A 23,515-nucleotide genomic window follows, 5' to 3' on the forward strand; every position below is an offset into this window, starting at 1 on the left:
ATAGAAATATTAGGAACAACCCTTCATGAGAAATACGAAAATAGTGAGATGAACTGAGCTCCACACCATGAGGGCTGCAAGACAGCTCGACTCCGTCACCCACCCCGCCCAAAATAACGACAAACCCTATGCAAATATTAAAAATATAGACAACACACCAGCAAAGAAACAGGGTAAAACATTTTATTAAATAACTATTTACATAACTATTTTATACTTTTTATTGCCCGATCCGGCTAGCTCAATCGATCGAGCATGAAACTCATGCACTCTGATAGCAAGCGTTGCTACTGATGCTATGCAGACCAAAACTGGTTTTCAGTTTGTACATTTTTCTAGATTTTTCAATCCAAGGTTGGTTGACTTTGTAGAACGATGGCTTCAGATTTTCAACATACGGTGTGGTGGCGCGGACTGGGAGGGGGCGCTTCGCTCCTGCCCCCTCCCCAAGTAAGTTTTTCATACGTGAAAGTACGTTAATGGTTTTGGTCCCTGAGTTGCTTCAATGTCACTGCCATTCTCAAATGGCATAAGTTCTGGATGTTGGGTGCCATAGTTAAGAGTTCTGAGCAGTGCTTGTAACACTGTCTGAAGCTTATTTCCACCTACTGCAGCTTCACTATTCTCAAAGTAAGTGAGTGTCGTTTGTGGACCTGACTGCATTAGAAAACAATGTGATATGTTACCTTCCTAAACAGCTTGACGGAGGCCCCTGAGGGGCGGTGTGATGGCCATGGACTCGGAGAAGACGCTTGGCTCCGACACCCTCCCCAAGTCTTATAGCACCGGTGTAGCCTGAGATCGCCCCCGACATAGGCGGCCGGCTCCCGGGGTCCGGCGGAACTTTTTGCCTTTTGATGACTCTTCTATTCTGGACCTTGTCCCACAATCCGTTTGACCTGAAGACACGCTGTAGTGGGGCGCCCCTTTACCGTTTCAGTTGCCATTCCGCCCGCTTTTGCTACACTGTGCCTCTTCCGCCATTCTGCTGTTTACCGCCCGCTCTTGCGACTACAGCGTCTCGCTCATCATGTAGTTGAGTTGCTCCCGCTCTTGCGGTGCAGCGATAGGCGGCTGCCACAGGACTCTCAAAATGGCGGCCGGCTCTTCGGTTTTGGACCTGGTCCACTAAAATGGCCCTGGGACACCTTTGAACTCGGACGCTTCCCTGATAGGGCTTGGGTCCCATTCTCGAAAGCGTCCCCTCAGCCGTGAAGATTCTACAAAAGTCTTGGGGGCCTCCGACTCCAGCAGGCTTCTGGTGGGGAGCGGCTGCCATGATTGCTCGTGGAAAGGCCACGACGGAGCTACGAGATGGTAGTGCTCTCATGCTGACGCCAGCTTTAGTCTGAAACATCCAGAAACACTTTAGACTACCAATTCGATCAGTTCCGGTAGCGCCCCAACATGACCCGGAAGAGAAGAACTTGCCCTCCCCTCTTTGACTGATGGTTCTTCTTGCCTGTCCCCTCTGTTGTCATTTAACAGAACTTTTTGGACTGCTGAAAGGGGTTGTGTTCCGAACGCTGGTTGGTGGAGACATTTTGACTATATTCTTGACCTACGTTGTCGCGTAATGCGTTATATGACACGCCGCGTTAGCGCACCCGGAAGTGATGCGAGGCGCGGCGCGCAGCGCGTAACGTAAGCATAACAGGTCATGTGACTTGTTAATAAAACTTTTCATTGGTTCATTTTGCTTTTGTTATTTTAATGATGAAAAGCTTGGTCATATGACCTAAAAATTACGCTTTTTATTGTTTTCGAACATTATTTTTTTTAAAACATATATGTTATAATATTCCAGGCTAATGTACTTTCCCGGAAAATTTACAACTGTCCTGCAAGTAAAATATATTCCTTTTTCGAGAAAAAGGGCGTTTCTTCGTTCCATGACGGAGCCGTTGAGTAAAAGAGACTCGGCCTGCTGTCTTAGTCGCCGATACGCCTGATTATCAGATTCTTATCGATCACTTTATGTTGCAGAAATGAAAAACACAACTGCCCTTGACCATTTATCTTTACTGCGTTCCTACATATTATACCTTTTATCCGTCATGTAATTGGACTGCTTTATTTCACTTGCCTTTTACTGATTCGAAAACAGTGACTAAAAGTAAAAACTTTACCAATGTAAATACTACTACCGTGTTTTGTTTTAAAAACCTTTATTGTGAAAATATCAGTATACAAATACGGGCCTATAACCACGTGGGCCGGCCACGGAGCAAACTGAAATCGTATATGATGAGGAGACATTTACACTGTAGAGGAACGTAACGAGCGGGCCATTAGGTTGCAAGAACAAAGGTGTCTAACAGTTGCGGAATCGGTGGACGTACATTTTGTAATTAAAATACGACAGGGCCACTTACAATAACATTTTCTAGATATACATTTGCGGGCAAGGAGTTACGAGTCCTATTTATACCGGCGCCATTTTGTGCGAGGCCGGGCAGGTCCAAGATATAGTCAAAATGTCTCCACCAACCATCGGCCAGACCAGAACCCCTTTCGGCCCTTTATGCTACAAGATGGTGTCTTCCATTCAGAAAATATTGTTGGCAGCATTTTGAAAGGAAACAGAAACAGCCGTTCTCCTAGTGAGTTTCACATTGTTACATTTAGGAAGAATGTTGAAGAGTAGTATGTGGAAAATCTGAAGCCATTTTTCTACAAACTGTCAATCAGACTTGGATAGAAAAAAAAATCCTGAAGAATGTACAAACTGAAAACCAATTTTTGTCTGTATAGCATCAACAGCAACTCTTGAGTCAGCTTTGTGTCAAGCCGCCATTTTCATTCAATCAATAGCGTCCCCCTGCACACATTCAGGGACCTGGTCGTGTCTTCAGATGAAACGGATTGTAGGAAAAGAAGCAGAAAGGAAAAGGAAAAAAGTTCCGCCGGACCTCGGGAGCCGGCCGCCTATGTCATGTGCGACCTTTGGCCACACCAGGGCAATAGTGAAGCTGCAGCAGGTGCACATAAGCTTCAGACAGTCTTACAAACACTGCTCAGAAATCTCAACTGAGGCACTCAACATCCAGGACTTGCCATTCGGATCTTGGCGCCTTGTGCTGGTTCCGACCTATTCACACATCGGTCCACTACTGACATCACCTCATAAGCCAACGGGGCACCCCACGCCGACTTTCGGCGCAGCATTGTAGGATGGCCACACCAGTGCGGCAACTTGCTGGACACCACCTCGGTGCCATCCGGATCTCGGCGCGTTCGAGTCACTGTGCCGGAAGAGTGACCGGAACTCAGCTGAACACGCTGTCTTTCGGCGCAGCATTGTAGGATGGCCACACCAGTGCGGCAATTTGCTGGACACCACCTCGGTGCCATCCGGATCTCGGCACGTTCGACTCACTGTACCGCAAGAGTGACCGGAACTCAGCTGGACACGCCGTCTTTCGGCGCAGCATTGTAGGATGGCCACACTAGTGCGGCAATTTGCTTGACACCACCTCGGTGCCATCCGGATCTCAGCGCGTTGTGCTGCCTTCGGCCTATTCGCACATCGGTCCGCTACTGACGCCGCCTCACGTGCCAACGGATTTTCTACGCTTTTTGTAGCCCTATGCCGCATAACAGGTCATGTGACTTGTTTATAAAACTTTTCATTGGATCATTTTACTTTTGGTTTCCTAAAGATGGAAGGCTTGGTCATATGACCTAAAAATAACACTTTTCATTGGTTTAGAACATTTTTTTTTCCCAAACGATGAAAGCCCCACCTTGTTTCTGGATCATTCAGACTGAAGCTGGCGTCAGCATGAGAGCACCACCATCTCGTGGCTCCGTCGTGGTCATTCCGCGAGCAATCATGGCAGCCGCTCCCCACCAGAAGCCTGCGGGAGTCGGGGGCCCCCAAGACTTTTGTAGAATCTTCACGGCTGAGGGGACGCTTTTCGAGAATGGAGCCCAAGCCCTAGCAGGCAAGCGTCCGAGTTCCAAGGTGTCCCAGGGCCATTTCAGTGGACCAGGCCCAAAACCGAAGAGCCGTCCGCCATTTTAAGAGTCATGTGGCAGGCGCCTATCGCTGCACTGCAAGAGTGGGAGCAACTCAACAATATGGTGAGCGAGACGCTGTAGCCGCAAGAGCGGGCGCAACTCAGCTGGATGGCCGCCACCTGGGGAGGCCCGTTCACGCCGCCTCCCCCACGCGCCCCCCCCCCCGGGCCGCCGCACGCAAATTTTCGGAGCAGCATTGTAGGATACCAAAACCAGTGCGGCAGTTTACTGGACATCACCTGGGTGCCATCAACATCTCAGCGCGTTCTGCTGCCTTGGGACTATTCGCACAACAGACCGCTACTGACGAGGCCTCTCCCCGCACCACCCGGGACGCCCCACGCCAATTTTCGGAGCAGCATTGTAGGATACCAAAACCAGTGCGGCACCCAGGCGACATCACCTGGGTGCCGTCCAGAACTCTGCACGTTGTGCTGCCTTGGGACTATTCGCACAAAAGACAGCTTCTGACCATTGTTGCTTTTTTGGGTGAAAAATGTTTAAATGTTTTTACAGTTTTTGTTCCGTTCATTATAGTTAAATGTTAATAAAGTTTTAAAATCTAACTTTGTTGGAGTGCTATATATGTTTAAAAAATCGGGTGAATGGGGCCTTGAATCGGATTATTGTCATGTGTGGGCTTTGCAAGTGTACTGCTACAAGATCGGACATTTCAAACTCAAATGCACGTTCTTTTTCTTACCTTTCCGAAGCATGGAGCGCAATAGCAGGCAGAGAAAGGGTGATGCACGTGTTGAACACTGCCTGGCCTGGCAAGTTGCTGGCAGTGCCCCCCCCGCCCGCTCCTGAAAGAGGGCACACACACACCGCCGCCCCGAGTACTTCATAAATCTTTAAAAGACCATGCGCTTGTTCATGAGGCTTAAATGGTTTATCACCCCTTCTAGAACCCCTGCATCGACCCTCTGACGTTTCCTGGAAGAATTAGCACGTAACACAATACCAAGCCCTGTCAGCTGAAACCCCCGAGAAATCATGGGGCATATTATCAAGGGGGGTTATTTCCGCTTTTTTGGCTTTAAAAGCCAAAAAAAAAAGAGATAAAATTATCTCCCTATTACCAAGCTGTCGCTAACACCAGTTAGTGACAGCTAAAAGGAGATAGCGACCATCTTGGGCCCCGCTTTGCATATCAGTGATATTTATCACTAATGACATGCAAAGTGGGCGTGCCAAGATTTTAGCGACTGGAAACAGTCCCTAACCATCGCTATCTCCTATTACCAACTTTTGGAGATATTCGCGCTAAGCGCGAATATCTCCAAAACCTAACACCTGCCCTGAGCAGTTTTAGCCATGTTATCCAATGGGAAGTGGATAACATGGCTAAGAGCATTTGCTGGATAATGCATGAATATCGCTGACTTTTCAACGATATTCATGCATTGCGGCCGTTTTTTATCGCATTTGCGATAAACCTTGCTAATAGCGAGGTTTATGTGCGATAAAATTTGCCGATGTGCGGCGATAATTTTTGTCTCTAAACAAGTTAGAGACAAAAATTATCGCTAGTTGTTGGTAATATGCCCCCGGGTTTTTGCTTGCAGGAATCGGGAGGCGGGAGACTAGCACTGAAATCAGTAGTCTCACGCCTGAATCGGGAAGGTTGGCATGTCTGGATACTCTACAGCTGGGGCCATAAACTACATCCGCAGGGCTGGGTGATAGCCTAGGTCCGGCCTGGACAATCGGACACAGAGGAAGAGGAGTGTCAGAGGGTGCGGTAGTGAATAGGGTGAAAGGGAGGTGACGGGCGGGCACAGGGTGTGATTCTCAGAGAAGAGCAGCGCAGATGGGGGGAAGTATATGGCCCATGCATGAGAGAAACAGCGGGGGTGACCAGTGCGTGGGGGAGATGCTTGCGAGGGTGGGGAGCCATGCTGAGGATCGGCGGCGTGCAGAGAGTGGCCCTGGTCAAGGCATCTAAAATGGCTGCCGTGCACGACAAAATTGTGGCATTGGACAAAAACGCAAGATGGCGCAGACAATGTTTATCAATAAGGATTCATTTATAACAAAATATTTACTCGCAGTGACAAAATGGTGGTCAACACTTCCTGATTTCCATCGAATCGAACGTTAACAAACGTCACGCAGCAAAAAAAAAAAAAAAAGCTCACGCACAGAGCAGTTTTTAGCCATGTTATCCAATGGAAGGTGGATAACATGGCTAAGAGCATTTGCTGGATAATGCATGAATATCGCTGACTTTTCAGCGATATTCATGCATTGTGGCCGATGTGCGGCGATAATTTTTGTCTCTAAACAATTAAAACGAAGCACAAAATGGCGAATTCCCGTTTCGCCACCAGTTTGCGGCCCAGTTCGCGGCCCGTGAAGCGCTTCTACCGTGAAAAATCATTTTTTTTTAATTTTCCCCACGGGACCCTTTAATAACCCCAACAACATTCCTAGGGGGTCAAGAGGGGTATACCTTGCCCCCTTTCAATAAATTCCCCCTTCGTTTTTCACCTCTTCTTCTCTCTCGATCCTACCGAGAGATAAGATGGCGGCCGCTCCGGACTGTTTAGAATGTTGACAGACACCGGAGAGCCAATCAGCTTTCTGTTATCCAATGGAAGGTGGATAACATGGCTAAGAGCATTTGCTGGATAATGCATGAATATCGCTGACTTTTCAGCGATATTCATGCATTGTGGCCAATGTGCGGCGATAATTTTTGTCTCTAAACAATTAAAACGAAGCACAAAATGCCGAATTCCCGTTTCGCTACCAGTTTGCGGCCCAGTTCGCGGCCCGTGAAGCGCTTCTACCGTGAAAAATCATTTTTTTTTTATTTTCCCCACGGGACCCTTTAATAACCCCAACAACAATCCTAGGGGGTCAAGAGGGGTATACCTTGCCCCCTTTCATTAAATTCCCCCTTCGTTTTTCACCTCTTCTTCTCTCTCGATCCTACCGAGAGATAAGATGGCGGCCGCTCCAGACTGTTTAGAATGTTGACAGACACCGGAGAGCCAATCAGCTTTCTGCGCGCAAAGTTCCGTTTCGCGAAAAGTAAGCGGACCGGATCGCTGCCCGGAGCGCTGTTACAGATATATATCTTGTTTTGAACGTTAATTTCTCAAAAACTACTGGAGCACATATATTGAGACCTAGCAAAGGCACATCGGGCTAACAGTCCCTACAATTTTGCCAAGTTTCGTGAAAATCCATTCAGCCGTTCGGGCTAAAAGTGAGTCCAACCGCCCTATGGAAATTAACATGGGAAAAACGCGTTTTGGGACCCCCCTTTTTTCTCGGCCCCCCCTTAACGACCCCCCCCCAAATTTCCAGGAGCTGCTCAGAAACAAAATGTGCCATTTTCCTGAAAATTTCAGCCGATTCCGTCCACAAACGCCAAAGTTATTAGACATAGAATTTTCAAAAATGCCATAGGGAAAAAATCCTAACTATATATACCTACTGGCGACCGCCAGTAGGTAATATATATATATATATATATATATATATATATATATTCACTGAAAAAACCATAGGTTTTAGGCCATATATAGTTAGGGATTAGCATTTACAAAACCTTAATTTACTCGCACAAAACCATAGAAATTCGCATATATAGTTAGATGCAATAACTATATATCGCGCATCCGCAATCCACTGCTGATGATGTCACATATTACATCATTAATGACATGGTCAGTGACATCACTGATGACATCACTGATGACATCATCCAGTGACTGTATGTTTCTGTAAAGTTAAAATATGTCTTACATATTGAAGAATGAGTGGATGTATAAGTGTCTGGATGAAGGATTTAGTAGGTGCATGACTGACTGTATGAGTAAATGATTAAATGTGTCTTACTGAGTGCATGGGTTAGTGACTAAACTGTCTTAATTTGTGCATCATTATATCTGTTGTTCTATGAAGTGCTGCATGTGTTAATCAGTAGCTATATGAGTAACTATATGTGTTATTGATTGGTTGCCTAAGTATTTCTATGGGAGAGTAAGTGTGTGTGTGGGGGTGGCTGGGAAGTGTGTGACTCTGTGTATACATGTGTGAACAGTTGATTCACTCGATCTATGGGTTCAAAACTGCATGTTGAAACAGCTGTATGGGTGGTTGACTGTGTACGAGTGTATTAGTGAGTGAATGGATATCTCAGTGCTACATGTCAAAGTAAGTAAATATGTAAAACACAGTACATGTGAGAGTTCACATATATAAATTACTGTGTATAAGAGCCAGTGAATGTGTGAGTGGCTGAATGGATCATTGAAAACTTGTATCAGGAATTGTATAAGAGAGTAAATATGTGTTAGTATATGTTTGAATAAATAAGGTGTGTATAACTGTATAGTTGAGGAAATGGAGGAGTGACTGATTCTTTTCATGACTGACTAGATGTATGAGTAACTCCATGGATGAGTGACAATCTGTGAGTGTCTGTTTACACTGAGTGTATCTAAGGTTATATTAGAGTCTGAAGAGGTTCATCGTATTATCACATGAATGATATCATCAGTGATGTGATCAGTAATGTCAAATGAGATGTTATCAGTGATATCATCAGTGATGACATTTGAGTTGTCATCAGTGATGTCATCAGTGATGTCATTTGAGATGTCATCAGTGATGTCATTTGAGATGTCATCAGTGATGTCATCAGTGATGTCACTGACCATGTCATTAATGATGTAATATGTGACATCATCAGCAGTGGATTGCGGGTGCGCGATATATAGTTATTGCATCTAACTATATATGCGAATTTCTATGGTTTTGTGCGAGTAAATTAAGGTTTTGTAAATGCTAATCCCTAACTATATATGGCCTAAAACCTATGGTTTTTTCAGCGAATTTCAATGGTTTTTTAATAGCAAATATCAAAAGCTGTCAAATGTGAAGTACGTGATAGGTAAAAACATTTTCGTATTTATGCACGCTGATGTACTTTGAACGCTGCCCCCTTCCCCCTCCCCCCCTCTTTTCTCTTAGCAGTACTCTCTCTTTGCAGATAGTGAAGGGTAGTTAACGCAGGCCTATGCCCCGTTCTAATCCGTCGTGTCTGCTTCTCTCTCCATTTGATTGATTGTTATCCAAGCATTTACTGTTTTAGAATTGGTTCTCTTTGGTTCATTCTCTATTTACAAACAAGCACAGAGTCGCAATAATCTGTTTAGTCTTTGCAGATAGTGAAAAATCGTTTTAAAAAACAAAAGGAATCGAGCAAAATCAGTAGGCCACTAATGGGATCTCTTTTTGACCTAGCTAAAATAGAAACATTAAGAACAACCCCTCATGAGAAATACAAAACTAGTGAGATGAACTGAGCTCCACACGATGATGGCTGCAATACAGCTCGGCTCCGCCACCCACCCCACCCAAAATAACGACAAACCCTATGCAAATATTATAAATATATACAACACACCAGCAAAGTAACAGGGTAAAACATTTTATTAAATAACTATTTACATAACTATTTTATACTTTTAGTTGCCCGATCCTGCTAGCTCAATCGATCGAGCATGAAACTCATAAACTCTGATAGCAAGCTTTGCTGCTGATGCTATGCAGACAAAAACTGGTTTTCAGTTTGTACATTCATCAAGATTTTTCCATCCAAGGCTGGTTGAGAGTTTGTAGAACGATGGCTTCAGATTTTCAACATACGATGTGGTGGCGCGGACTGGGAGGGGGCGCGTGGCTCCTGCCCCCTCCCCAAGTCGTGCTGCCCTGGTGTGGCCTAAGATCGCCCCCGACATAGGCGGCCGGCTCCCGGGGTCCGGCGGAACTTTTTGCCTTTTGATGACTCTTCCATTCTGGACCTTGTCCCACAATCCATTTGACCTGAAGACACGCTGTAGTGGGGCGCCCCTTTACCGTTTCAGTTACCATTCCGCCCGCTTTTGCTACACTGTGCCTCTTCCGCCATTCAGCTGTTTACCGCCCGCTCTTGCGACTACAGCGTCTCACTCACCATGTAGTTGAGTTGCTCCTGCTCTTGCATTGCAGCGATAGGCGGCTGCCACAAGACTCTCAAAATGGCGGTCGGCTCTTCAGATTTGGGCGTGATCCACTAAAATGGCCCTGGGACACCTTGGAACTCGGACGCTTGTCTGCTAGGACTTGGGCCCCATTCTCGAAAGCGTCCCCTGAGCCTTGAAGATTCTACAAAAGTCTTGGGGGCCCCCGACTCCCGCAGGCTTAATAATTAATTTACTCTCTTAATTTCTATGCAGGTAAGTACTTAATCAATAATAACTCAGATCGGAAAGAAAAAACCAGAGTCCGTGGTGTTAGAGTTTCTTAGGGGTTTTATTCCTCAGAAAGGAATGGTCATGACCAGGATATCGGATTCTGACCACCACAGGGGTGTCAGAAGGGATAGAGCGCGCTACATTTTATTGACAATACATAGCTTATATACTTAATTCAGATCATAAGCAACAGTGCAGGAGGCGTAACAGTTGAGAGGAGACAAGATAACAGTATACACGTGGTACTAGTACGTAATCAAGAGGCGTGAACTGGAGGTGTGTGCTAGAAACGTCACTGATAGGTGTCACCAAGGGGTGGCGTTTAACAGAAATGTTGCAATGTCAGCAGAAATCGGAAGCTTGGATGCGCGCGCAGCTGCATGACGTGTGATTGGAGGGGTGCAGGGGACTTGACATTTACACTGACGGAAAGAGACAGAAGTCTGGCATGTCAGATCAACTTGTACTTCTATCATATCTGATATCTGATGTTTAGGAACCATATTATCTGGGCGGAAAGGTCTCTAGGGCAGAAACTATTCTATGCTAACTGTGGATGCGTGTATAAGCGCCTAAGTGTCTGCATGAGAAGCGTGGGGCACGGGGCCTTCCATGGAAGCATGGTAACAGAGGCTATGAATTACTTGCACTGAGACGGGTCGGCCCTTTGGCTCTGCAGCTGGGGAGGATGTTTACTGAAGCTGGTAGGCAGGAATGCATTTTCGAGGAGCGGAACAGATAACTCGAAGGTTATAGTCAGTCTTGGCAGAAAGCAGGCTGAGCTGAGCGCAAGGGGCCGCGCTGGAAGTAAGTCAGAGTTCACGGGTACAGATGCAGCCTGGGCTGAGGCTGTCATTGTCAGAAGCCAGAAAAGAGGCTCGATGGCAGAAATTCAGGGCCTACTTTGCCAGAGCAGGAAAAACATGTAAAGTACACTACAAAAAGACGTTGGCATAGCATACTTAGGAACGGACTATTTAACCCATTCAGGGTGGGTCTGAAAGAGGACAAGTTAACGTTGGACGCAAATGTATTTGCGTCTTCATAGCTGGCACAGGAGGGAAGTTACATGCACTTTAAGCTGGTACATGGAGTCGGTGGGGTACGCGCTAGGGAACACAACTTGACCATAAAATTTATATTTCCTCATTCCCTCCTTGTTCCCTACGGACCCTTCATGATATATCGATCCTCATGAATCGATCAGTTTGTTCTTGTAACATCATTTGTTCTTCTTTCTTTCTGTTACGTTTTGAGAAAAAACTGGAATGTTCAATACAAGAAGTGGCACATAGTCCACAAATCGCTGGCCCACACTGCAGGCACAGGCAGCAACTGAATACTAGGACTAGGCCAATGCCTAGGAAGGATAGGATCTTCCATCCCCAAGCGGTTAACGTTGTCCAGAACCAACCGGACCAAGTCCAGGTGCCTGGATCCTGATGTATCTGATTTGCAATTTTATGGAGACGTGTAATAGCTTGATATACAGATGGTGCGTTTTGTGGTATGAAAACACAGCAACTTGACCCGATGACCTTACAAGCTCCGCCTCTATCTGCCAAGATGACGTCAATAACAAGACGATTCTGAAGGACAACAACCCGCATGGCGGACTGTTCTTCTGTTAGGTTACCTAAGGCGGAGGCAGTTTCATTCACTACTGCTTCGAGCGTTCTAGTTAATCTACGTATTAATTTACTATTCTGAACAGGTCCTAAAAAGAAAAAGAATCCTTTATTAAAATCGGTGTACTGTTCCCATGCCGTTTCTGTGTAATCGACAAGAGGGATATCTCTTCTGGGTCTATTCTTTACTAGATTGGTATTTCTATGGTAATCAGGGGGAGCTAGGAAAACAGGTGGCAGAAGGAATGCAATGTAACAGGTACCATCCCAATCTGGAGGTAGACGTATGTATGCGGTATGACCACAAACAAAGTAAGAATGACTAATAGCTTTAAAGGACGATTTTCCATGATCGCTGAATTCGACCACAGTAGTACATTTACTATGACCTAAGTGTACTGAACCTTTCTTCCTGATACATAATTCGCCAGTAACTGGCAGTACTGGCATAGTGGGTATAACAGGTGCGTCTTCTGATTTAACAGTAAGAATCATAAGGCTTATTGTATAGCTACCTAATCCATACACTTCATTTTCTAGATCAGTTCCTATTCTAGTGGGGAGTCCCTCCTTATTAGGGTAACAAACATCGAACAGGACTAAGTTCAGGTTTCCCCAAACCCAGCCCCCGTCGAAAACAGCAATATCAGGATCTAAGGAATTAATTATCTTAAACCATGCACCGCAGGAGCCATTGTGAGTGAATGGGTACGGAAAGAGGGGCAGAGCTCCCTTGTAATTCTGGTAGGGAGGGAGTCGGCCACATATCCAGCAGTCTGTAGCATTGTTAGTTTGATGGGAATGGTGTAGCATACTGATGAACGTATTGTTGCGCAGCGCAAGTCTGTAGGAGAGTTCATGTGGAGGTAACTTGCTAAAAGTGTGTTCGGCAGAGACATTGTAAACAGATTGTTCACGCTTGAAAATAGGGTAGTAGATAGGTAAAAGGATGCTAGCAACAATAATTAAAATACTCAGAATAAACATGATTAATAGTGTCACTATACAGTGACTACGCAGTGATTTACAATATACATGTTTCTTAATCCGTCTCTCTCTCTCTCTATCTCGATCTAGGGGATACATGTCAGAAACTATTTAACCGATTCACCTAGGGGAGGACTTAAACAATTAAACTGTCTGACTTGCTAGATCGGAGTTTCGTGCGATACTCCTCTTGGGGAGTTTTTTCTCGTTCAGATTCTGTAAAGTCTTTCGGCTCAACACAGTCTTTGGTGGGGTTGGACGAGTCTCGATCAGGTTTCAGTTCAAAGAATTTTTTCACATGACTCGTGTGAACCCACCCCTTTCTCCCTTCGATCTTCACGGCGGTCCTCGTGGTGAGAAGGACGGTCTTCGGCGATTTCCAGCGGGGCTCCAACGGACTCTTTCTATCAAAATTGCGCACTAAGACGAGGTCCCCAGGACGGACATCATGTGGCTTTACATCAGTGTTGTCAGGGAAGGCTGCGGCAACCTGTGAACGACATGATTGGAGTGCAGACATCAAGGAGGCAAGGTAATCTGTCAATATATTACAATCAATATCAGTAATCTTTTTCGGAATGGGCGTCCCCCACATATTCGGTGGTCTGCCAAAGACCACCTCGTACGGAGATAGCCCTGATCTCGAATGGGCAACCATTCTCATGTAGAATAGTGCCACTGGTAGGGCGACTATCCAGTCGACCCCTTTTTCCTGACATATTTTTGCAAGGCGTATCTTTAGTGTCTGGTTATGCCTTTCTACCAGGCCTGCGGCTTCAGGATGTCGGACACAATGGAATTTCCACTGGTATCCCAGTAATAAAGAAACTTCTTTCATTAATGCAGACGAGAATGGCTGACCGTTATCTGAATACACGACACGAGGCAAGCCGTATCGTGGGAAGAATTCACGAACCAGCTGCTTGGCAGTGGTCGGAGCAGTGTAATCTGGGACTGGGTATGCTTCGGTCCAGCGGGACAGAGCACAGACAACTACAAGAACATATTTAAATCCTCGACAACGGTCCATCTGGATATAATCCATCTGGAGGACTTCAAAAGGGTGATCGGGAGGATGAAATCCACCTTGCTCTACAGGGACGCTTTTACCTGGATTGAACTGACAACAGATCATGCAAGTACGCACTTTCTGTTTCGCTGCTGCTCGTAAGTGTTTATTGTTCCAAAGATTTTGTAAACTGTCTAGCATCGCTTTCTCTCCTAGGTGTGCTGGGCTATGTGCTGTATTAATCATGACTTGAACCATAGAGTCAGGGAGGAACCATGTAGATTTTCCCTTCGTCATCCAACCTTGATCTGTCTGGATCCCTCCTAGTTCAATCCATTTCTTTATTTCTTCTGGGGTAGCATGTGTCTGAATGTCGATAACATCTAGTGCGGGATCCCTGACTGTCATGCAACTTGTCGGTCCTATTGTCTTTGTCACATCAGTTGTCTGAGTGTTAGTCAATGCTGTACGTTTTGCTGTCTGGTCTGCCAGGTCGTTACCCTGGGAAACAGAATCTGTGACTTTAGTATGTGCTTTACACTTCATGACGGATATGCCTGAAGGCAGATGTATTGCTTCTAACAGTGCTTGAATGAGGGGACCATGTTGGATCTTGGCCCCGTGAGAGGTCAGAAAACCTCGTTCTTGCCATAACATGCCGAAGTCGTGTACAACTCCGAACGCATAACGGGAATCAGTGTATATGTTGACATTTCTGTTCTTGGCTAGAATACAGGCTCGGGTCAGAGCGATGAGCTCTGCCGCTTGAGCAGACAGTGTATCAATACGATGTGTTTCTTTAACTTCAGTTTCAGTGGTCACTGCATACGCGGCCACTAATTCTCCTGTATTTGTTCTTAAACATGAACCATCCACATAAAGTGTCAGGTCAGGATTTGTCAATGGAACATCTGTTAAGTCTCGTCGGGGCTTTGTTACTGCATTAATGATTTCTATGCAATCATGCGGAGCTGGATCTGTCATAATTGTAGGTAACAGTGTTGCTGGGTTCAGGATGCTGCAGCGTCTGATTTCTATGTGTGGCTGGAATAGTGTCAATTCGTAACCTGTCAGTCGTGCTATAGTCAAGTGTTGAGTCTGAGTTCTGTTTAAAAGAACCTCTACAGAGTGTGGAACTTGTACTGTTAACTGATGGCCTAAAACAATTGAATCGCTCTGTCTTATTGCTAACGCTGTTGCTGCTACTGACTTGCACGCAGGGAGTGCCTGGGCTACTGAATCCAATGTACATGAAAAATAAGCGCAAGGCTTATGTGAACCTGCTTGATCTTGAGTGAGGACAGACAATGCTGTACCATCACGTTCTGTAACAAAAAGTGTAAATGGTTTGCTGTAACATGGTGTCGCTAAAACTGGTGCTTGGCATAATGCTTTCTTTAATTCCTCAAAGGCTTGTGTATGTTCCTGAGTCCAAGGGAGGGCAGTCGAAGTTGCTGCCTCCTGCGTCGTTAACTGGATGAGTGGTTTAGCTAGAAATGCATATTGAGGAATCCATTGTCTGCAGTACGAGGTGAGGCCTATGAAGGCCCGCACTTCCTTTTGTGTCTGGGGTCGTGGCATGTTTACAATTAACTGAATGCGATCGGGAGTGAGCTGTCTCCCCACTTTGGACAGCAAGTGACCCAAGTATACAACTTGCTGAACACAGAATTGTAGCTTCGAAGGAGACACCTTGTGTCCCTTATCTGCCAGGAAATGTAAAACTGTCAATGATGCTTGTTCACATTCGGACTCACTTCGTGCGGTGATCAGTAGATCATCGACGTATTGCAGTAAAGCGGTGTTAACTGGCATTTGAATACAATCTAGTTGTCTTTTCAGTGCTTGACTATAGATGCTGGGGCTTTCTGTGAATCCTTGAGGTGCGCGGGAAAATTTGAAACTTCGTCCATTTAAACTGAATCCGAAGAGATATTGGCTCTCCGGATCAATAGGTACACTGAAGAAAGCGTTCTTGAGATCAATTACAGTAAAGAACGTTGCTTCTGAATCAATAGCAGTCAATAGGGAAGAGATATCGGGGACCACAGGGTACTGTGGTACAATGCATTTATTCAATTCTCGAAGATCAATCACCAGCCGATATACTGGCGGTGCATTGGGGTCAGTACGTTTAAGAATTGGAATGATAGGTGAATTACAGATATTGGAGTCGGTCTCTACGACCACTCCCTGGGCAATAAGCTCTTCAACAATTTTCAGTAAGGCCACTACAGTATCGGGTGGTAACTTGTATTGTCTGATTCTGGGTAGAACAACTCCTGTCTTGAGTGAAACACGGTATGGAGTGATATGCATACAACCTACGTCAGCTGGGCCTTTTGCCCATAGGTGATCTGGTACATTTTTCAATCTGACATCAAATTCTCGTAAAACATAATGACCCTTGAAATCACGTAGAAAGAGTCTAACTCCCTCCGGGGAACAGCATATTATAGCTCCTAGAGCCTTCAATGTTTTAATTCCTAACAGATTTTCTGGGCATGAATTCGTAAGTAACAAATCTGTAACTCGTGATAATGGACCCACAGCCAGGGGGACTGGTTCCGATACTTCATTTACAATAGGTTGTCCTGAAAAACCAAGGGAAACATTCTGTGAGCCTGAGAGGGGTGCCCCTGGGACTTCATTATGACTGATCGTGGTGCGGCTTGCCCCTGTGTCAATTAAAAACTTTCTGTCTTTTCCCAATACGTGACTGTGTACATAAGGACCTTCTTGATCTACAGGAATTTCAATAAGAGGCAAACCACCTTCCCTCTCTAGGCTGTTTCATGTATATCGGGGGTAATCTGGATATGCTGATTGGGCATACTGGTACATCTGTTGCGAAACTTGCTGAGTCGCGGCAATGGGCTGTGGTCCTGCTACTGTCTGTGCTGTATGAGATGAGGCATGCATAGGCTGTGTATTCTGCATTGGCTGTACATTTTGTGAAGTCTGTTGCTGGACCTGGTCTTGTCTAGGCGGATGCGGTCTTTCTTTAGTTTTACCTGTTGCTATGTTATGTTTCAGGACTGGGCATTCATGTACGTAATGACCTAGCTGTTTACAGTAATTACATGTCCTTTTAACGGGAGCTGTAATGTGACTTGTCTGGGTCCCACCTTTTCTCTGACCGTCGGCTGGGACCGTCTGAGCTACTAACATTTTCATCTTGGTGTCTTTCATACGTTTCTGTTCCTGATCTTGTTCTTCTCTAATTCTGTTCTGATGATATTGTAACATTTGTAACATCTGGGATGGCGTATTTGCCTGCCAAGTACTTTCAACTTTGTACACTCTATTTTTAACTAATGGTAGGGAGTTCTCGACTAGTTTTGATACAAAAAGGTGTGGATATGATTCGCTGCTTGGTTGTAGGCCACTATTTATAATGAAACATTTCTCAAATCTTGAATAGAAGTCACTAGTATCTTCATCATGTTTCTGTTTACAGGACGAGATGGCGTCCCAATCTTCCTTTCTAGTTGTCAATAATCTTGGCAGAACCTGTACTATTAATCCGGGTAATGCTTTAGTCTTGTCCCCAAGGCCTACCCCTGGGACCCGTTTGCTTTCTTCGTCTTCTATTTCTGCCCATGCAATCTTTGTGTCCCCCACCTCCCATTCTTTTTCCTTTAATTTCTCGTAAATGCCCGTAGGCAACAGTACCTTTAACATTTTCATGATATCATCATACGTGTAATCCCCCATTAGTAACATGTCTTTAAGCTCTCTGTGAAAACCTGCAGGGTCTTTATCATGACACGGAACTAATTTCTTCATTTCTAACAGTTCTAACTTAGTCAGTGGCGTGTGCACATATACACGTTTCAAGGCGTGATCCGCACCCATAACTGGGTGTACTTCTCGTAAGGGGTTCTGGCTTTCAATGCCACTACCGCATTGCATGTGGTACATTTTCCTTTCTGGAGGCGGGACCGGAACATATTCAGAACTTATGAAAGTGTTATATTTATGTCGTTGTTCTAGAATTATTTGTATTAACTTGGTACTGAAACCTCTCCATCTATCCATAAGTAGTGCTTCTAATGTTTCGTGTAAGGGACCTGGATCGGAATGTTTATTTCTGTATTTCGTGAGGAGGTGCTGAATCATGTATACACTTGCTAATTTCTGTTCGTCTGGGGAAAGGTTTAGAAACGTCTGTGCTAAGGTATCATCATTATATATGTCCGGATTTTCGGCCCATAAGATGGCTGACCGGGCTAGTTCTTGTTCATCCATCGAATTGAGTACATGGTACCCCATTCTTTCTCGTAGTCTTTTATCAGTCTCCTGGAACTGGTGTTCAGAAGAATTCGGGTTTGTTAAAGCAGAGAGAAAAACTCTCTTGTTTTCCGGACGGATGCCCTTCCTAAGGTAAGTTCCCTTACCTACATATGCTATGGTATCTGTAGCTCGTTCTGGTTGTTCAAGTTCTTCTTCCTCCTCGGAGGAAGCTTTTTCTTTCTGGTGTGCTGTTATCACTGCTTTTCTAATTTTCTTGTACATACTGGCTATGCAAGCCCCCTTGTCATGTTTTCCTTCAGCTATATTTTGACCCCACTTGTTCAGTGCATCTAATTCACTTTGATCTGTTCCAGGCCTGTCTCGTTCTCTTATTAGGCAATTTATGAAAAATCGTAGTATTTGTGCTTGAATGTCAACTTTCTGTTTCTCCATGGCATCCTTGATACTGTCAGGGTCTTTCCCTGTCTGAACAAACTCATATATTCTATCTAGACGGTCCTTCATTCCTACATAGCATAGCAAGATATCAGTAGCAGATCTTAACCGTAGTGATGCCAATATCATTAGATCGTCTTTTCCGGGTACTGGATCATATCTGCAAACTGAAATGTTTTCCTTTAATGCGCCAAGGCGGGGTGACCTGAACGTGAGAGGACTCTGCATATCCCTGAGATGGAATCTGTGTGTTAATGGCGGGGTCCGAAGACCCGCGGTCGCACCTCCTGAGGCGGACGCTTGAGCATTATCTCCCTGCGGAGTCTGGATCTGAACTTGAGTTTGTCGTTTCGTAGGATCAGGTAGAAGTGGTTTCGGTAGGTCAGTTTTGAGTGCGGGAAGTGGCGGGGCTGGCGGAACGGGGGAGGTCTGTCGCGGTACTGGCGAGACATGATCCGGGGGCGGGGTGCCACCCCCGCCCCTGTCAGTAGGCAAGGCACGAACAGGCAGATTGGTGTAAGCCGGTGCTACATCCTCTAGATAAGAATTTAGGAATATGTCTTTAGTAGTCTTATGCATTACTTTAGTTGGAACTAATGGCGGCGGTAAGTTTTTCGGTATTTCTGATAGGGCCTCAGGTGTACCCTCGGCCGCAAGATACATACCATTTACGAGATTATTTCGGGCACGGTCTATTTGTTCTGTTTTTACTCGGATCCCTTCAGTAACTAACTCGTTTTCTTGGGCCTTGTCTGATTCTTTAAGTCTGTCTTCTCTACGGAGTGCTTTCTCGGCACGCTTATGTGATTCCTTACGCCAGAATTCTATGGCGTCTTTCTGAGATTGTCTAGCTTTCTTTTTCCATAATACTTCTTCTACCTTCATGATGCACTCGGCATCCCATGTTCCGGTAACAGGCCATCTGTGTCTTTCGTCTAGATGCTTGGTATAGTCGGCCCATAAGTCTAGATACAATATGGCATCTATGCCATGTTTATGATACATAAAGTTACCTGGAGTGTCCCTAGGGGGAATAGGTATTTCTTCCTCCAGTATCCCTTTCCTAGTTCCTATCTGCTTTAACTTGTTGAAAAACGGCATCTTGTTTACTTATTACTGAATACTCAATCCTAACTACTTAATACTGGATACAGCTAGTTTATACGAGAAACACAATAATGCACATTAAACGGTCACATTCATACCACGACATTAATCACACAAGAAAACATTTGAGACTTAGATGACTACCCTCTATACTGGATGTACTGCTAAACAGTACAGATACACTGGTGTAACAGTGCAGAAATTCAGAATACTAGATATACTGCTAAACAGTACAGATACACTGCCTAAAAACAGTGCAGACCGGACTTGTGTACCCAAACCCGTCTAGATACGTCCCAGCAATGGTACTCACCGGGAAGCACGGAAACAGAAGGCCTCGGAAAACTCGACTGGACTGGACTCGACTCGGCTCGACTTCGGGGAACTTCGGAAAACTTCGGAAAACTGGTGGGCCTCTTGACACCTCGGACCTTGCTTCTTTCGGCTAGGCTCTGGTCGGGATCCTCCGCACTCCTCACCGCCTCGTCTGGGCACTGATCGCAGTCTTCGTCACCTCCGTGGGTCAGAGGGAGATGCAGGAAATCCTGCCGGTTCGCGTAGGTTCCATCTAACTGATGGCAGGGGACAGAGCTTGCAATGCGCCAACCGGCGCGTGAGGTGGGGGAGGGGTCCCTGTTCGGGCGCCAAAATGACGTAAATAATTAATTTACTCTCTTAATTTCTATGCAGGTAAGTACTTAATCAATAATAACTCAGATCGGAAAAAAAAAAACAGAGTCCGTGGTGTTAGAGTTTCTTAGGGGTTTTATTCCTCAGAAAGGAATGGTCATGACCAGGATATCGGATTCTGACCACCACAGGGGTGTCAGAAGGGATAGAGCGCGCTACATTTTATTGACAATACATAGCTTATATACTTAATTCAGATCATAAGCAACAGTGCAGGAGGCGTAACAGTTGAGAGGAGACAAGATAACAGTATACACGTGGTACTAGCACGTAATCAAGAGGCGTGAACTGGAGGTGTGTGCTAGAAACGTCACTGATAGGTGTCACCAAGGGGTGGCGTTTAACAGAAATGTTGCAATGTCAGCAGAAATCGGAAGCTTGGATGCGCGCGCAGCTGCATGACGTGTGATTGGAGGGGTGCAGGGGACTTGACATTTACACTGACGGAAAGAGACAGAAGTCTGGCATGTCAGATCAACTTGTACTTCTCTCATATCTGATATCTGATGTTTAGGAACCATATTATCTGGGCGGAAAGGTCTCTAGGGCAGAAACTATTCTATGCTAACTGTGGATGCGTGTATAAGCGCCTAAGTGTCTGCATGAGAAGCGTGGGGCACGGGGCCTTCCATGGAAGCATGGTAACAGAGGCTATGAATTACTTGCACTGAGACGGGTCGGCCCTTTGGCTCTGCAGCTGGGGAGGATGTTTACTGAAGCTGGTAGGCAGGAATGCATTTTCGAGGAGCGGTACAGATAACTCGAAGGTTATAGTCAGTCTTGGCAGAAAGCAGGCTGAGCTGAGCGCAAGGGGCCGCGCTGGAAGTAAGTCAGAGTTCACGGGTACAGATGCAGCCTGGGCTGAGGCTGTCATAGTCAGAAGCCAGAAAAGAGGCTCGATGGCAGAAATTCAGGGCCTACTTTGCCAGAGCAGGAAAAACATGTAAAGTACACTACAAAAAGACGTTGGCATAGCATACTTAGGAACGGACTATTTAACCCATTCAGGGTGGGTCTGAAAGAGGACAAGTTAACGTTGGACGCAAATGTATTTGCGTCTTCATAGCTGGCACAGGAGGGAAGTTACATGCACTTTAAGCTGGTACATGGAGTCGGTGGGGTACGCGCTAGGGAACACAACTTGACCATAAAATTTATATTTCCTCAATAGCAAATATCAAAAGCTGTCAAATGTGAAGTACGTGATAGGTAAAAACATTTTCGTATTTATGCACGCTGATGTACTTTGAACGCTGCCCCCTTCCCCCTCCCCCCCTCTTTTCTCTTAGCAGTACTCTCTCTTTGCAGATAGTGAAGGGTAGTTAACGCAGGCCTATGCCCCGTTCTAATCCGTCGTGTCTGCTTCTCTCTCCATTTGATTGATTGTTATCCAAGCATTTACTGTTTTAGAATTGGTTCTCTTTGGTTCATTCTCTATTTACAAACAAGCACAGAGTCGCAATAATCTGTTTAGTCTTTGCAGATAGTGAAAAATCGTTTTAAAAAACAAAAGGAATCGAGCAAAATCAGTAGGCCACTAATGGGATCTCTTTTTGACCTAGCTAAAATAGAAACATTAAGAACAACCCCTCATGAGAAATACAAAACTAGTGAGATGAACTGAGCTCCACACGATGATGGCTGCAATACAGCTCGACTCCGCCACCCACCCCACCCAAAATAACGACAAACCCTATGCAAATATTATAAATATATACAACACACCAGCAAAGTAACAGGGTAAAACATTTTATTAAATAACTATTTACATAACTATTTTATACTTTTAGTTGCCCGATCCTGCTAGCTCAATCGATCGAGCATGAAACTCATAAACTCTGATAGCAAGCTTTGCTGCTGATGCTATGCAGACAAAAACTGGTTTTCAGTTTGTACATTCATCAAGATTTTTCCATCCAAGGCTGGTTGAGAGTTTGTAGAACGATGGCTTCAGATTTTCAACATACGATGTGGTGGCGCGGACTGGGAGGGGGCGCATGGCTCCTGCCCCCTCCCCAAGTCGTGCTGCCCTGGTGTGGCCTAAGATCGCCCCCGACATAGGCGGCCGGCTCCCGGGGTCCGGCGGAACTTTTTGCCTTTTGATGACTCTTCCATTCTGGACCTTGTCCCACAATCCATTTGACCTGAAGACACGCTGTAGTGGGGCGCCCCTTTACCGTTTCAGTTACCATTCCGCCCGCTTTTGCTACACTGTGCCTCTTCCGCCATTCAGCTGTTTACCGCCCGCTCTTGCGACTACAGCGTCTCACTCACCATGTAGTTGAGTTGCTCCCGCTCTTGCATTGCAGCGATAGGCGGCTGCCACAAGACTCTCAAAATGGCGGTCGGCTCTTCAGATTTGGGCGTGATCCACTAAAATGGCCCTGGGACACCTTGGAACTCGGACGCTTGTCTGCTAGGACTTGGGCCCCATTCTCGAAAGCGTCCCCTGAGCCTTGAAGATTCTACAAAAGTCTTGGGGGCCCCCGACTCCCGCAGGCTTCTGGTGGGGAGTGGCTGCCATGATTGCTCGTGGAATGGCCACGACTGAGCTACGATATGGTGGTGCTCTCATGCTGACGCCAGCTTCAGTCTGAAACATCCAGAAACACTGTAGACTAATTCGATCAGTTCCGGTAGCGCCCCAACGTGGCCCGGTAGGGAAGAACTTGCCCTCCCCTCTTTGACTGATGGTTCTTGTTGCCTGTCCCTTCTGTTGTCATTTAACAGAACTTTTTAGACTACTGAAAGGGGTTGTGTTCCGACCGCTGGTTGGTGGAGACATTTTGACTATATTCTGGACCTACGTTGTCGCGTAATGCGTTATATGACACGTCGCGTAAGCGCACCCGGAAGTGCTCCGGTGCGCGAAGCGCAGCTTCCCGGAAGCGATCCGGGGCGCGGCGCGTAACGTAAGCATAACAGGTCATGTGACTTGTTTATAAAACTTTTCATTGGTTTATTTTACTTTTGTTATTCTAATGATGAAAGGCTTGGTCATATGACCTAAAAATTACGCTTTTTATTGCTTTCGAACATTATTTTTTCTTAAACATATATGTTATAATGTTCCAGGCTAATGTACTTTCCCAGAAAATTTACAACTGTCCTGCAAGTAAAATATA

Source organism: Lissotriton vulgaris, chromosome 2_1 (genome assembly GCF_964263255.1).
Source record: "Lissotriton vulgaris chromosome 2_1, aLisVul1.2, whole genome shotgun sequence".
Lineage (NCBI taxonomy): Eukaryota > Metazoa > Chordata > Amphibia > Caudata > Salamandridae > Lissotriton > Lissotriton vulgaris.